The 16,903-nt window shown below is 38.3% G+C and overlaps 1 protein-coding gene across 50 annotated transcripts in view; it reads right to left on the bottom strand.

Moving 5' to 3' along the window:
* FHIT (fragile histidine triad diadenosine triphosphatase) overlaps positions 1 to 16,903 on the bottom strand; it is a 620,374-nt gene that overhangs the window by 450,367 nt on the left and 153,104 nt on the right. For 18 of the 50 annotated variants that reach the window (XM_068906914.1, XM_068906955.1, XM_068906954.1 and 15 more), the window contains one exon: positions 115 to 177. The exons of the other annotated variants lie outside the window; for them this stretch is intronic. The gene's annotated coding sequence lies outside the window, so the exon portion shown is untranslated. The remainder of the gene's footprint in view (positions 1 to 114; positions 178 to 16,903) is intronic. 50 annotated transcript variants of the gene reach the window in all.

A 16,903-nucleotide genomic window follows, 5' to 3' on the forward strand; every position in this document is an offset into this window, starting at 1 on the left:
AGTGAGAAAGTGAGGTATTTTGTAATTAAATGCAAGTTTAATTTGTTACTCTTTTTGTTCTGTTATGAATGCCCATCCAGCATTCACATAGTAACTCACATTAATCAACATTACCTTTGCACCTTTTAAAAAACTTGGTTTGCAGTCTCTTCTCCTCAGTGTCAAAGAAGTTTTCCACTGTAAGTAGAAAAAAGTAATTCATATTTACTTTCAAATTGTAACTTAGTTTAGGGTGACTGTTGGAATACTGGTCCTTTGTCTTTGAAGTCATATGCACGTCTTTATTTGCAATCAGGTATAAAACTAAATTTAAAAGTTTGATTACAGTTTAAAGCCAATACTTTAAATATTTTGCTTTGTAATTAAGGAAACAAGATTTTGACTACTTTTTTTTTTTTTCCTCTAGTCTCTTCTTCCAACGTTATTTAGTTTGAACCGGACAAAGGGTTATTCAAGCGAAAACAAACAAGGCAGATGGTAAAACGTCTGTATTGTCTGGAATTCCATCAAGTTACCAGCTACCCCATTACTGTCAGATGCAATGGCTCATCAGCAGTACCAGCAAAATTTATTAATCCTTGGAGAGCTGTCTTAAGCTACACCATAAAAACAGTGGCCTTTCAATCTCTAGTGGTCTTTTTCAAGACTAGATTCTTGATTAAATTGATCCAATATAGCTCTTCTGCATTTTCACAAAGATTCAGCTGCCACTGCCACCACGTCTCAGTTTCTCTCTAGGCAGAGGAAACTGATGTTTCTAGAGTTTGGAGACTGATTCAGAAATGTCCTTACGCACAGTTTTAAAAAGGCTCTTCCTATCCCAGACAACACTTAAATATGTGCTGATGAATTTCAGTGCCACGTCTAATACAAATACTGTACTGAACAGAAAAAATCTTTGAAAATTTTAGGGAAGGACTCCCCAACTCAGAACCAATAGAAAAGGGCTTTGGTTTTCAGATCTTTAACTTGGATCAAATCATGCTCACTTACGCACCATTACAGCGATGGCTGTATGATGCTATATTAAAAAAGAAAAACAATAAAAGTCCATTCCAGCCAATTTCAGAGATACATATCTCCATCCTACAGGGCTCGTGCAAGGCTTATCAAAAAATCTAATAAAGGACTGAATCTCAGGAGAAAGTTACTCTGGAAAAAGCATTACTACCAAGGTATGCTAGCACATAGTAACCATGTTCTACCTCTGGTCAGGATGAAAGGTGGATGCAATTCTTTCAAAACTGTGTACGGCAATATACTCTAAGGTAAGTCTAAAAAGGATACAAGGAAAATCAATTTTCATATAGGACGCAAGATAACCTACGTAAGAGCCCAGTTACATCTCACTTAATATAAGCTCCTACAACAAAATGAGTAAGGTGTATTTAAACAGCATTACCTCCAAACATCCCAAAGTTCTTGACAAACTAAAATCCAATTTACAAGTTATATACATGGGAATAATTTCACTCTGAAAATATAGCTGGACTTTGGAATGAGACGCAGCAGTTAACATCACCAGTCTAGGAAACCGTCAGCGTCTTCAGCTAGCAGCGATTTAGACTACGCAATAGCACATAAGCTTGTGAGCTCAGAACCCCTAAAAGGGGGACCAGTAGCACCGTTGCTGAATCTCCTGCGGGAAGCTGGCACTCAGCAGGCTACAGGAGCGTTTATTGCAATTTACATGTTTCTGTTGTCACCTACCCACTCGTATTCAGCTTCTCATATCTGAGGTAAAACGAGTGGCTCTTCTGGCCCAAAGAGCTGTAACCATACTGCTCTCCAGCACAAAGCTGAATTGATCCTAGTTTCTTTATGCTCCTTCCACTGAGATATGGAGACAGAAGAACCATCTCTCAGCACTGCAGCAAAACTAAGATCCAAGTCAAATCAGGAAAGCTAAACAGCAGCCTCGGCATAATCACTGAAAACAAAAGGAATTTGCAGTCTTAATTCAACAAGCTAGGGAGATGGATTCGTGGGCACAGACACAAGAATGGGAAGTGATTTGGCCAATGCCAAATATCCCGTCAGTGAAAAGTGAGAGTAAAGCAGGTCTCCCAAGTTCCAGGAAACCGTTGTTCACATTCTGTGGGTGGAACAGCAAAGACCAGTGACTCTTAACCAACCCAAAGGCTCCTTTAGAATTCAAAAGCCGACTGTATTAGCCACCTCCCTCTAATGACCTCAGAGTTTTGAATAGGAAAGGACCTTATTTTAAAGGTCTCACTCTGCCTGAAAAGAGCCATTATAATGATTACACAGTTGTATAAATACCTCTGCTCAGGGTACATCTTCACTTAAAAACAGAACTCTGAAAATGTGGCTGCTTTACTGTAGGACAGAGCATAAAAAGAATTGTTTTATCAGCAGGAGGCTCTGTGTTCTTTTAGGTATTCAGAAGCAAGGGGAAAGCCAAACATATCATCCTTACAGTCATTATTCTGGCCTCTTCAAAACCTCTTGGAAACAGTTATAGAGATCAAGCGAACAGATTAGCAGCACTTTAGGCAAGGCTTAAAACTTGATCTTAAGCTATCACAAAGCAGGAACTAAAAACAAAGTGAAAAAGCTTGAGAGAGTTCCCTTTAATTTCTATTTCTACATTACTAAAAGTTAGAAATGTGCAACGTTCCCTGAAGGAGAGAAGGTTTTGCTCTATGTCTAAAAATATTTTAAAATACAAGCATATCAGAACTGATGTCTGGATCCAAAACTGTATTTGGTGCCAACTCTTTTTCTACTTGTCCTCAAAAATGTATCCATTTCCTGTTCATGAAGTCATTTATACATACATTTATCTTTCAGTCCATGCTCATGTGTTATTTTGAGTAGCGCATGAATTTATTTCCTTACTTACAGAAAATAAAGTTACCAAAATACAGTGTTCATATTGATGCTTTTCTGTATGTTAAGCTGTTGAGAAAAAACAGGGAAATTATTGTTCAGTATATTCATCCCAATATGTGGGAACACAGACCCATTCCGGCAGCCCTTGGAATATATGGCATGTTATTATTTTTTTTTTGTAAACATTTAAAAAAATGGTAACAGACTGGTGTGCATTGAGATGCCTGCACTTCACGGCTTTCTTGCATACAGTCTAACCACAAGTCACAGCAAATACTCTCTGGAGACTGGCAACAGCTGCTAGCTAAAGGTTTAGACCTAATAGTGTTCAAATAATTTCTGGTTCAGTGGCACTCAGAAATGCCGCCTCTGTGCGATCCATCCCTCTGCATTAAAAGGACTGAGGTGGTTTACCTCTGCTGTCCAGAGGTGTCTGACACAGGATTGTTACTGGTGCATTTTGCCCTGTTAAGTTACAGGTTTATGATTATGAATGTAAAACAGGAGTCCACTAACATGCATCAGAATAGTACACAATTAAAAAACACAGCAAAGCTTAGGGAAACTCAAGACGACCCATGAAAGAGGGAATTCACCCTGACACAAATTGGTTAAGGGCAAAGAGACAAACTGTGCTGGTGGGGCTACTCAGTTCCCACAATTTATTCTTTAATAACTCCTGCTGTAATATTTCTGGGGCACATCAAAGAACAATACAGGCTGAAGTTGGTAATCCTTCTCACATATAAAAACTTTCATTACAGAGTGTTAAAGGCATCATTCTGTCTGAGAAATAGGAATTGATAGGGGTTGGCTTTTCTTCTATCCTGGGGAAATATCTAAGGCTCTTTCTCATGGTGACGCTGAGTACTCTTGCCAGAATTTGTTCTGAAGGCTGCAGATGTGCAATATGATGAAAAATCTCTTTGATAAATGGGAAAAGGGAAAAAAAAGTTCAGCAGACCACTTTTCTGTGTCAGACCTAGAAACTGCTTTCCATTCTAATTAGTTTTAAAATGTTTCTTGTAAACACTTTTCCATTTCTTCCTCCAAAGTTGTCAGCACTAATTTTTACACAGATGCCTGTATTCAACATCTTCACTGATACGAACAGGGTGAAACAAGTTTTATTCTTTATCCATCAGAATTACAAAGTTATTTTCCTTTTTGTAGTTACAGTGGTCGGATAGACTGAGTTGGCTAAGGCGCACCCTTATCATTTCAATTTCAATTCAGTGTGATATTCTTGCTCGTTTCCCAAGCTAAAGACAGCCACAAAGTGCAGCAGTTAATTATGCCGTTGCCAAAGTCTACCCCAGAAAGGATTGCATCTTGGAAGCCTAGCAGAACTACTTATGCATTTAGTACACAGCATAAACTTCAGAGGTTTGAAGGGATGGCACTGCATTTCATAGCCTCATGCAAAATCAGGTAGTCTCATGTATTTATAATACACATTTATGGAACTGCAAAATGAGAATATGTAATAAAACCAAGAGTGTAAATTGTCCTCTCTCTTTAAACAAGCAAATCAGATTAGAGCCTTATCTCATCTACAGAAATAAGTGAACATAGAATTAGGTCCAAAATTCATATTGAAGGTAACCACTGCCCTAGAGCTAGCCAGTAAAAGCTCCCAGCAGTGCATCAAGATACCAAGATTTTTAAACAGAGGCTATTACCCACTGCTGATTTTGTTTTCAACCTAGGGGAAAAAAACCCTTACTAGATGCTGAAACCTTTAGCAGAAGAGAATCTAAAGTTCTCGTTACTGCGGTGTACGTGAAAAGTAACTTCCTTGACTTCAGTGAAGCTTGATAAGTACAGACTAGAAAGAGGAGAAATTGTCCCTATGTGTTATTAAACTCTTTAAAAATTGATACAAAGAGTGCTCTAGTAACAACAGCTGACCACTCTGATTAACGTAACTATTTCTTTCTTCCTCCTTTTCATATCCATTGTATTTTTAAAAAAATGGAAATATAAAACACACACCCATTTGTAAATTCAAAACAACCAAAAAATAAGCCTAAAACGTTCTCAACATCTCATGCTACATAAATGGGCAGGGTCTACAATGGGGAGTCGACACTGCCTGCGTTATGTGATTAAATGTTGCTGCAAGCGTTCTTGTACCAAATACTTCCAGCAGGCACATGGGACCAGTGTCACACGCGGGCAGATAGAAAAAGCAGCATGACCTCTGCCCAAATCAGTCGCTAATTTGAATAGATAAAACAGAGACGGGGGATACAGATAGCCAGGACTAAGGAAACAGTGAAACAACAGTCAATAGGACAAGTACTAGTCTCAGCACACAGGAAGCCTACTCATGGTCAAGTTTCACATAAAGCATCTGGATGAAGAGGAAGGGGATTTCTGTGGGGCGGGGGGGGGGGGGGGGTTGCTTTTAAGAGAACAGTGAGATACTTTTTTCCAGTTTATCAAGCAGGAGGGCCACCATCGGAGAAAGCACTATGAGTTGGTTTCTTTCAAGCACGTATACCTGAGTAGCTGCAAGAGTTTAACATCACCCTAATACCCTTATCTCCTCTTAGTTTATTATTTCCCTACCAAGGCTATAGAAAATAACATTCTCAATAGGCACAACTGATTTGAAGCAAGGTTTCCCATGCGGTAACAGCATGATATCGCCTTGAGACCATTCAAGGTTTATCTTAGTCATTTTTTAAGTTGCCTTTTTTTTTTTTTTTAAATTAAAGTAGACACAAGCAAACAGCTTTAAATCACATTATAATATAGCATAATAATGTATGCTGTTAAATTTCAAAAGTTAAACTTCAAAGCAAAAGTCAGTGAGCAGAACTATATATAACTGTAAATTAAGCTGCAACAAAACCAGTGGTAAGGGTTTTAGACCAACTTTTGAGGCAGAGCGAGGGAGCACAAAAGGAAAAGGGATTGCTTAAATCTCTTCGGTTTATGTTTGGATTCTAAAGGACTCGCCTCCCAATCAACTTTTCCAGTGTTCAACTAACAGGAAAAACTAAAGGCCAAATCCTTCAAAAAATGTACCTATTTAAGACACAAATAAAGTTACAACTTCTACGTATGTATTAATGTAGGCTGTAATAGCACACTACTTGTTAAGAGTCAAACTGCTGGTGTATGTGCCTGCATACACATACATATACGTCTTTCCAGCACTAGGAATGTTCTGCTTTTAAGGACAGAAAACATGATTCCTTGTTACTCAGGGACAATTATTAATAGTCAAATTCATTTCAGTAGGACAACTTCCAGGCTTAAAGCATGATGGCTCCATCAAGACCTTTGCCTACTGACTACAGCATCTTAGTATTACCAGAACACTACCAAGACTTGACTTGCCTGGGCCCTTCAGGCAGCAATTTGGGAAAGAATTATTAATAGTGAAAATTACCATCAGACCACTAAACCTCACACAAAAACTGGGAAGGGCTAAGAGACGCCCTAAAAGCTCTTCCAAATTTTGCATTTTCTGCCCAAACTAACTTGGGGTTATGATATCCCTTTAATTTATACTTCTGCCTTTGATGCAGCTATTAACTGAATGTAGCATTGACCTTGGCTGGATGACAAAGGTAATCGTTTCCCAAGGATGAACTGCTCTTGAATAGTTCTTTATTATCAGGCAGGCCTGTGATTTCTTTTACACACTAGCCATGCCTGCACTTATTCTTCTGTTTCCTTTATATTGATAAAGCAAATGCATCTCATTAGGAAAGAATATGGTTAAAAATCTATTACACTGCCAGCTTGCTGTATTCCAGAATTCAGATCAACTTCCTACTGTGCTGAAAAATACTTACACGAATATTAATGAAAAGTATTGGAGAGTGAACACTTCCGAAAATTAGAACATTCTGCTCATAGAGGCACATACGAAGTTTAATCTTGAATTTTGTGAAGGTTGACCCAAAATCAAATCCTCCATATTCAGCAAGCAAAAGCCGCTTATTCAAGTGCCTAGGACTCTGATGGAATACACCTTATCAACACCGTTCTTTTACGATCTATTAGGCAATAGATTTTTGCTGCCAATTAGCCTTTTGCATGCCTCAAAACAGGAAGAATCTCCAAGCAAAAACCACATCCTTTGCTCACAGAGAAGGATAGGACATCCTAGTGTTACTGCTGCACATATGCCACTTCTCCTTCCTAAAAGGAGCACAGATCTTAAAACTCAATAACAAAACACCCTTTGCTTGCTTTCGTCTTCTATACTACTAAGAGAAATATTCATGTAGCTCCTTAGTCTTTTCTTAGCAACTTACGTCTCAAGACTTGATGCATTTATCCTTATTCTGGTATAATCATCAATAACTCATTCTTGTCCATCATCCAGTATGCTATTTTAAAGTATTACTGTAAGAGTCCTGAGCAGTCCTATGTGAAAAGTTTCTGAAATCCAGATCTGTTACTTGCCTTACATCAATTTTTTCCTTTCTATTCTGTTTATATATTGAAAAATACTGCTATTTCTTGACATAATCTGTATTTCACAATGCTATGGAACCTGCAATGCAGCAAACCCCTTTACTGCATATTAGTACAAGTGAACTCTGCTACTCTCTGTGCTGTGACCTCACATAACGTCAGGCTTCCTTCCTTCCAAAGGAAAGAGTGGCACTAATTCTTTGGTGCACCTGAAGTAAAAAACACTGCCTCTCCCCCCCCCCCCCCAAAAAAAAAAAAAAAGTATGTTTGAGATACCATCCACCAATCCTCTTAAGAAAAATATTTTTAGTCTTACAGGACCATTTTCTAATCTAGGAAAAGCACATCTCTCAAATAAGCCCCCAAGATATCCCTCTCTCAAGTCACAATACCAGGATTCCAAAAAAATCTAGATTTCTATGAACTTACTCATTCACTCTGCATTGCATTTTCACTCTCTGTAGCCTTACTTGCCTCCATCTTCCTGTTTTTAACATAAAATGAAAAATGGCTTTTAAGGAGCACAACTGTTCTAATTTATCTATTTCTATCTTTCCTTTTTAGAAGTGCACCTGCTCCCCCCTCCCCCTTTCCCCACCTCTTATTTCAATCCCTTTTTTGTGATTTAGTAATATCAAAGGAGGAAAAAAGAAAACTTGTAATAATCTTAGAAATACTAATATGCAAGCTGCTAAATATTATATGCAAATACTTCCTAACATATTGAAACACTTCTTTGCAAACCCCTAGTCTTAGAAGGGCCAAGGCAAAAGGTTCTATAAAACAGTTACTAATGCTAAGTATTCCAGATCTCTGTATTCAATTTAAAATACTATGAAGAAGAATGATTTTTAAGGATCACTTACTTGCACTATTCAGGAACCTATTCAAATGTGTTGAGGTGTTCAAAAGTGTGCGTGCGTGTCATGTTTTGCTTACATTTGCAGCCACTAAGAACAACAGTGGTTAAATCTTTTCAAAAAAATTGTGCCGGCTTGGCATAAAACATTCATTTTCCTTTCTTTCTTTAACATAAGATTTTGTTCCTTATAGCAAGCAACAGAATTGTACAGAGTGAGGAAAAAGAATAAACAGAGGCGCACAGATTCCTGAATAGTACATACTAAAATGTATTTTTTAAAAGAAGGGTTGAAAGAAAAAAAAGGTTTTTACTGCATTTTTCTACTTGCAATTTTTGCATTTAATACAAGTGATTGCTTCAATTGCTTTGCCTTTTAAACATTTCACCTACGCCCTCTCCTTGATCAGTCTATCCGTAGCAGATGCCTACCATGACACCACTCATACTGGTCTGTCCCAGAAGTGCTCAGCCGACTCATCCTCTCTTTCAAAGCAAAGCTCCAGGTATGGAGGCGACTCCTTCCCATAGGGTACAACCCCAGTCCTCATCTTCCCAGCCTGCTCATCCTGTATCCACACACCTCAACACTCCCGGCAGGTAACTATCCTGCTGCACATCCATTATCCCAATGAGATCACACTCCTGTGACTGCACAAACTTCTGATTCTTCCTCTTTGCTTCCCATACTCTGTGCATTCATGTAATTTGAATGAAGCAAGTCAAATCAGAATCCTTTAGTTATTTGACTGCTATTTTAAAATGAGTGGCTGCTCAGGCATCCAGATTATCAAACTTACTGAACTGAAAAGAAAGTTACTTGTTTTAAAACTGGAAGATTCTTATTCTCTAAACTGGTGGGGTCAAGGCTAATTGATTACTAGAGCGGAACATTCCCCGAAAGTAATGTATTCTAAGACAATATTTGAGAAAGAGATATTTCAATACTGCCTAATGCAAGAAGCAATAATCAAGAATGTGGATAGTCAATCTCTAAAAATTGCCAGTTCTTAAACACTAAACATAGCTCTGCCTTGAATATAACAACTTGGAAGTAAACTGCTTATATTGGATGGGTTTTTTTAGGCAGCTATTTAATGTAATTTGTCTGTCTTTTAATGAAATTTAATTGGTGGAAATGCAGAGGTACAAGTTGACTCAAGGCTTCCAAAAAGCAGAAGCCCATGCTCTTCTGACTGTGGACCAAAGTTTAAGAACAGCTGAAAGTTACCAAGAAAAGGGAGGGACCCCTTCGCAGTGAATCATTCTCAGACCTGAGAATGACTAGGAGGGGTAGAATTTACCCACATGACCAACATTTGGGAGAACTCAAATTCATCATACTCAGTGTTTTTAAGGTGTATTCCAACTTTCTGTTATTCTAAGAAAGGGGTTCTCTGCACATTTTTGAGAGGACATTAATGACGCTAGATTTCAATCTAGAATGTATAACACTTAGGAAAATTAAAGCCAGTTAAAACATGAAAAAGTTCTAGAACATTTAGGTTTAGCAGCTACCATATTATAATATCAAATCCACTCCCTGGATCTCAAATTAAATCTCACAGATTTACAGAACAGCTCAAGTAAAAAAAAAAAAAAAAAAAAAAAAAGGCCTATTGAGATGTTGGAATATTTCACTTAATAAATGTTTAACATTAATAGTTTCTGGTGTGTTCATCTTAAACTTACATTTCAAAGAGTTGTTTGTTAAGGATGGCCTAATACTGGACAAGTCTGTTGAAATTGAAAAAGCTCTTAAATTCCAAGTTGTCCATCTCTATTTCAAGGCCAAATCTTCAAAAAAGTAAATTAGACAAATCTGCCTTTGATAACTACTGAAGAAAAAGCAAGACTTGTGTGAGTAATTATCATGGGACCAACCACAGGGACCCTGAAAGGAATCGGTTCTCAAAAGAAGCAGTTTCTGAGCTCTCCAGAGAGTGCAACTACTGGACCAGGAGTCTTTCAACAATAAGCTTCAAATTCCCTAGGAAACCAATTGCAAAACAACCTTACGATGTTAATGAAATACCACATTGGAATACCAAGTAGTCACACATACTTGGTATTAATTTTTCTTCTATAAGGTTAACTATGCTATGTTATGCTCAGACAGTACTTCCAAAGTCTTTTTTCTTAAACACACAAATTAATAGCTTATTTGCAAGGTGAAAAATTAATATTGTACAAGCAACCAGGGACTAAGTGGGTAGGGCTTTTGCTGTTGCAATCTTGGGCTAAAGACATACAAACCTCCCTCTGTTCCCATCTCACCCCAAGCCTCTTTCACAAAATGGGACCGCATGGATGTTGCGTCGTTCACCCATAGAAGCCACTAGAAAGTGCGATGAAATAATTTTGCCCTCCACTCCAATCTGTTTGGAAGGTAGGCATGCCATGCAACGTAAGGAAACGCACACTTCTAAAAGCAGAAATAACAAAACAACAGCAAAGCCTAACTTCATCTGAGAAGCTACCATTTACCAATTTAAACATGAAACTGTTACAGATGAAAAAATAAGTTACATTGTGAACACTACCAGACAGCAGATAATTGGATGTATGGGTGGGGATGAACGTCCAAAACTGAACTTCAACCCTCAAGCAGAAGCCTGCTATTAGCTAGCCACAACTGGCTCAGGCAGGTTGTAAATTTTGGTAAGACCTGGACTAAAAATGGCAAGTCCCGAATCCTCCAGTTAAGAGTCACGTTAGACAAAACCACCAGTTAGGAGGCTGAAGACGCACTGTGTTCCTGCACATAGTCAAACCAAGATTCTGGAAAGAGGAGGAGGCCAAAAAGAAGCATTCCCCAAAAGCAGCAGTGGTCTCTGAAAGAAAAAGGGTTGGGAAAGAAGGTCATGACCATGGCTTGAGGAAAGATCCTGGATGAAAATTCTAGGGATCAGACAGAGCACAGAGACAAATGATAGGGGACACCCAGGAACCTCGGCCAATAATGCCTAAGGCCTGTAACTGCGAGCAGTGGCACAGTACAAACCAACACAACTTTCTGCCCAACCTTCCCAGAGCAGTAGCAACCTCCTGCTGGGAAGGGAAGTCGAGATCTAGCGACGTAACACTGGCAAGAAGTGAACAAGCGTGTGACGTGAGCAAGTAGGGTCATACACATGTTGACTTTGGATGGGCAGTTTCAACCTCTTGTTTTCACTGCCAGGGTTGTGTTGGATTTTCTATACACTTTAACTATCAAAAGAGAATCACAGCAAGGAAAATCTAATCAAGCCTGCTAAGCAATCATGGATGTCAAATTCCTGTGTCCCTAGGAGCAGCCACAGAACACAAGAATAACATGATACCCTTTGACGCCAGAACGGGTGGAGGTGAGAGGCATGCAGACTTTGACTGCTCAATTCAGAGATACAAAGCTTGAGAGAAGTGCAAGTAGCCCAGATATACACGCCATCTAACTTCAGGCATCTAATATTTAGTTATCAATGAAGACAGACAGTTGCAAGCAGATGGATGATTTAGGTGCTCAGCTTCTCCTGAGCAAACCGTATTTCCGTTAACAGCTTACTGTCAATGCAAGGTAGCGTTAAAATAGTAAGGTACTGAACCCCCAGGATAAAAGATGAAAAGCAAACTCCCTTGTTACTCTCTCTGTACCAAAGACGACCATCAACGTGGAACGCCAGCAAGTTTAATAAAAACAAGATCACAACAGGATTTTTGAGGTTTTGGTGAAAGCAACATCTGCTCAAAAGCAGACAAAAGCATGTTTCAAAGAGATGATTTACTGTTTAATTTCAAAAGACAATCAACATCTGAACTCTAGGCTTAAAACTTCAATGTTTTTTCTACGGTTAACAAAAAAATTTTCCTTGTCCACAAGGGAAACCTAATCAGCAATACTCTTTCCTAATACAATAACATCTGGCAATTATATTGATTATTTGATTTCAACTGCATTGGCAGGACAAAGCCTTGGGCATGAGTGAATAATTCTCACTTCTCTATCATGGTTTATTATTATGAAGGCAATGTTTAAACTGGGGAAGGGAGCTTCTTGTTGCAAGTCTTGCAGGTGTATTTAAACACCACCTAGCTTTTTTTTTTTTTTTTTTTTTTTTTTTAAATAAACACACAGTAACTGGATAATTAAGCCTCTTACTATGTCTGCCTACTGCTCACATTTTGGGGGCCCATTTCCATTTTGCCCCCCCCCCCCCAAAAGCAGACATAAAAACCAGCCTACATGAGTAAACTACTGAACTGCTGCACTGTCAGGCAGCATGCCTTTATGACAGCAAAATTCTTCTTAAGGAGACGCAAGAGAAATGAGCTTTGATAAACTACCATATTTCAGACCTCATCTGTTTTATAGCTAGAAACTGGATGAAACAATGCTTCTAGGTGAGTGGAAAAAATGCAACCTCCTGTCTTCCCTTTCCACCTTCTCTCTACTTATCCATTAGAGGGGGAAAAAAAAAAAAAAAAAGCCAAACATCCACCACTCTACCACTGAGTACAAGCTCCCAAAGAAAGCAAGTTTCAGGGCAAAAATCTAGGTAATTGGACACCAGCCTCCCAGCATCCCACTATGAAAAATCCTCCACAAGAAATCACAACTGATATCAATAGACACAGCAGCTACATAGGGTACTGTTCAAATTATGTTTTAAATGAACCGCTTGTTGTGAAAATATTAATATCAACCCATTTTGTAGATTCATTACTAGCAAGTTAAACAGATTATTTTTATTACTCTACCATAATTTGGGCTGTGAGCATTATTCAGCTAAATAGCACTGACAAAATCACTACATTGTTATACAGAAATACAGAATGTAATTAGTATTTCACTTTGCATATGCAATTGCTACCATACTATCATAAAGAATTAACTGATGAGCAAGATTCCGGATGCAACCATTTGCCCTTTTTCCAATCATTATATTTTGTAATGAAATGGTACTGCTCAATTCGGTTTCTAAATATCTAAACACAGAATAATGAACTTGAGATGTTCTGGAAAGAAGGCCAGGGAAGGCTGCGCTGATAATTGCATCATGTTCACATAACAAGAATGAACTGGTAATGTCTTGGACATAACAAGCATTTTCATTGCATGATGAGGATAACATTGTAATTCCACTATATTAAGCTGACTCATTCTCCTTTCTGTGCATGTGCCTTTTGCTACCAATGCATCAGGCTTGAGCACATACATTTTTCTTAATTATTCCATGAAATCAAAGTGGGGAAAGACAAGAAACCCTAACTGTACTACAGAAACGCTCAGGAATGAGTTCCTGCTTTTTCTAATCTTTTTGATTTCTTGATTCTAATAAGTTTTGCCTGTTGGTGTTGAACGCAAGTAAAAATATCATGCAACACTCAAGCGTGGAGAAGTCTCGTAGTTTGCCACAAGTTCATTTTCACAATTAAAAAAGAAAACAAATTAAGAGGGATAGCTCTGAAGATGTCCATGGCCTCGTATACCTGAAACTTTTGAATGTCCTCCACTGGTTAAAAAATAAGTTACAATACTGAGGCTAGCAGCATGAAATATAAAACAGAAGGCTATTCAAAGAATGCTATCTAAATAGCGGTGCATAAATTCTGGTATCTTAAGTAATCATCAAATCTACACACTTACCTGGATTGTATTTCTACCACTCCTGGAATATCCTAAAATACTGCATCACACTTTCCTGCCCCCCACTTTCCCCCTCCCTGAAAATTAATATAGACAAAATAAAGACATCCTTTTGTAGTGACTGTCTTTTTTACTCTTGTCAGTCTGTTATTGATAGGTATAACATTTTATACAAGTATCCTAACACCAGCAGTAGTCACCTGTCAAGAGACACTTTAAATATTATTATATGTTATGCTTATATTTCACTCTCCTCTAGTATATTACCTAAATAATCGGGAGGGCGGCGGGGGGGAGAGAGAAAAAAAAAGTCAATGAAGAAAGTATCTTAGTGGTTTGAAGACCTCAAACACCCACAGAGTTTTGCTACCTTATCCCAAATCACTCCCCAATGTTACTTTAAAAGGTCACATTCTTGATCCACAGAGACGGAGTAGCATTTTAATATTTTCTCCATAGTATCTACCATTTATTCAGATGTTGCTATTAAACTAGAACTGACAGTTGCTGTGTATAAGTGCCGTCTATCAATTCTCTTCATTCTGTGGGTAAAAACATTTCTCCTCAGTAAACGCCACCATGAAACGGAAGGACATCTCCGTGTCCGTGAGCAGGACTTCTTCCTGACGGAAGCGTTATGCTCTGGAACCATAACTACCTCTCTTCAGTGCTGCTGGTGTAACGAAATGAAGCATTTGGACTCATGTTTCCTCCATCTAATTAAGCTAAGTTGACCGTTTTTAAAGCTCTTACAAAATTACACATCCATCAGACAATAAATAATTAATGCCCGCATTTTGTAAACTTCTCTGTTCAGACAATCATTTAAAGCAGGTGAGCTTCTAGAACATGCCACTTGGCATCAAAACCAAAAAGGTTCTATGACTGCATAGGAAGGAAGCAGAATGACAGAGGCAAAAGCTAGTAGAGTAACCAGTAACAGCTACCTTCAGTTGTGTCAAATTCCTTTATTTTCTCCTTAAAGAAAAGTCCTATAGGATGAATTAAATCCAAGATTTTCTAGCCCGACTGGCTCCAAGTAATTAAAGATTAACTCCTCAAAATCTTTAACCTACCACTGAAATTCAAGAGTGCTACCAAAAAATTACACCAGCCGCTAATTTACTGTGGTAGCACAGTGACAGATGACCCTCCCCTCTTGTAGCAGCAGCACTTTTCAAAACCGTGCTCTCATTAAATTTTCCAAAGCACAATCGTTCCGTACGCCCTGGGTGGGGGATACAGACTTGAGAACGTCCTCTCCCAAAGGGGTAAAGTCATTTTCAAAACTCAAGCTTGGCAGTAACGTATTCAGAAAAAGTAGTGCCACCACACTATTAAATGTTTCTCATCTTGAACGCACTTTACAACACTGAACAGATATCATTATCCTTTTTTTACTGAACAAGGCACAAAAGGATAAACAACATGGCAAAAGTCATAACAGTGACAAAGCTGGAGACAGCATTCAGATACACTCCCTGTTCCTTATCCTGCTTCAAGGCTATGCAGCTTCACTTTTATCCTAGTATTTACATAAAAATACAAAGCCTACTAGCATTATGCTTTCTTTGTGCCAAAGAAAATTAAAATTTATTAATATTGTGACAGCGGTCTGCAAAGCCTTCACTGAAAAGGTTCCAGTACATCTCAGAGGAAATGGGTCAAACTGGTCTGTAAAACTAATTCCTTGTCTTTGAGACACACACACATCTGGAATAAATGTTAGCATTGATATATTTGAAAGGAGGAATTGCAATGTCCTATTTTGTACTTCATCTGACATCAAATTTGTGCTGGTTATAAACCTCAAATATTCACTAGCTCCCAGTGTGGAAGTCTGTTACATCTAATCCTAACTGCCACTAAAACATTTCAGAAAGAAAACAGCTATGTTTTCCCAGGGAGATGAAATAGCAATTGTTTCTCCTACCGTTTCCCAGAGAAATGGAATAGCAATTGTTTCTCTAAGCATTTTCATTTTATATCAAGACAGATTAATCTCTGGAGTAATTTAACTCATTAAAATGGTTTTTACATAAGTTACGGATTTGCCTTATTACATTTCACCTAAGCCCTCTTAGTTGGCAATAATACCGCACTAGTGCTTGTTGACTTGTTAATTAAAAATGTAGGTCCATCACACTAGCCAGAAAAAGAAAAACCTCCTCAGAAATGGTAGTCCCTATGGCTGCTAATTTTTGTGTGCCTAAAGCCAGTTTAGTACACAGCAGAGCAAACTATAAAAGACATTTTTTTTCTTTATGCAAAAGCAATGAACAATGAGGAATAAGAGGTATCAATTATTCAGATTGCTTCCCGGCAGTTTAGAATTTCAACCGGGGGGGGGAAGAATACCTTTGAGTAGAGGATTTGGATAAATATATGACTATAAATTTAGAACCAAGAAGAGAAGGGCCAGTTTGTTTTTCCTAAAATTCTTAACAATATGGATTCTTTGCCAAAGTCTTAGTTCTCCGTTCCGGAAATGATACTAGAGAAGCCACTGAATAGTTCATACTTGGCATCACCAAGGCAAAAGCTATTGCCTTCAAGAGTTGATGCTTCTGGGAACGCTGAGAAACCACAACTGGCCCCTTGCCTCCTTAGCTCAAACCAGACGTACACACATCCACACTGGAATACTGAAAGAACCTCCCCTGTCTGTGGAAGCAGCTATCTCCAGCTTACTAAAGTTTTACCACTGACAAACAATCCTGTCCATTTTATATATTAGATAACAGCAGTCTACCCTGTCCTACCCTCCCTTTTTTAATGTAAGGAACAGTAATGAAAGCAATACGGCAAGCAGAAGCAGAGTCAAGTGTTTCAAAACGTTTAATGAGATCCCTGAGATAGTGGATCGTCTACTAACAAAATAAACCTTTCACAGGAAGGTAGGTTAAAAAAAAAATCTGTTAAACAAATTCTAATCTTTTGGGGGCACCTAAAGGAAAATAATTAAACAAAGCATTTCTTCCTACCATTTTTCCTCCTACCGTTCTTCCTATCTGAGTATTCAGCCATTCGCTCTCACTTACACATATCCAAAAAAGCATGCATTTCGTTTTAGTTTAGTGGCTATACTTTACTCCATGGCAATATTGTCTGCAAAAGTAGCA

The sequence above is a fragment of the Struthio camelus genome, chromosome 14 (assembly GCF_040807025.1).
Source record: "Struthio camelus isolate bStrCam1 chromosome 14, bStrCam1.hap1, whole genome shotgun sequence".
Lineage (NCBI taxonomy): Eukaryota > Metazoa > Chordata > Aves > Struthioniformes > Struthionidae > Struthio > Struthio camelus.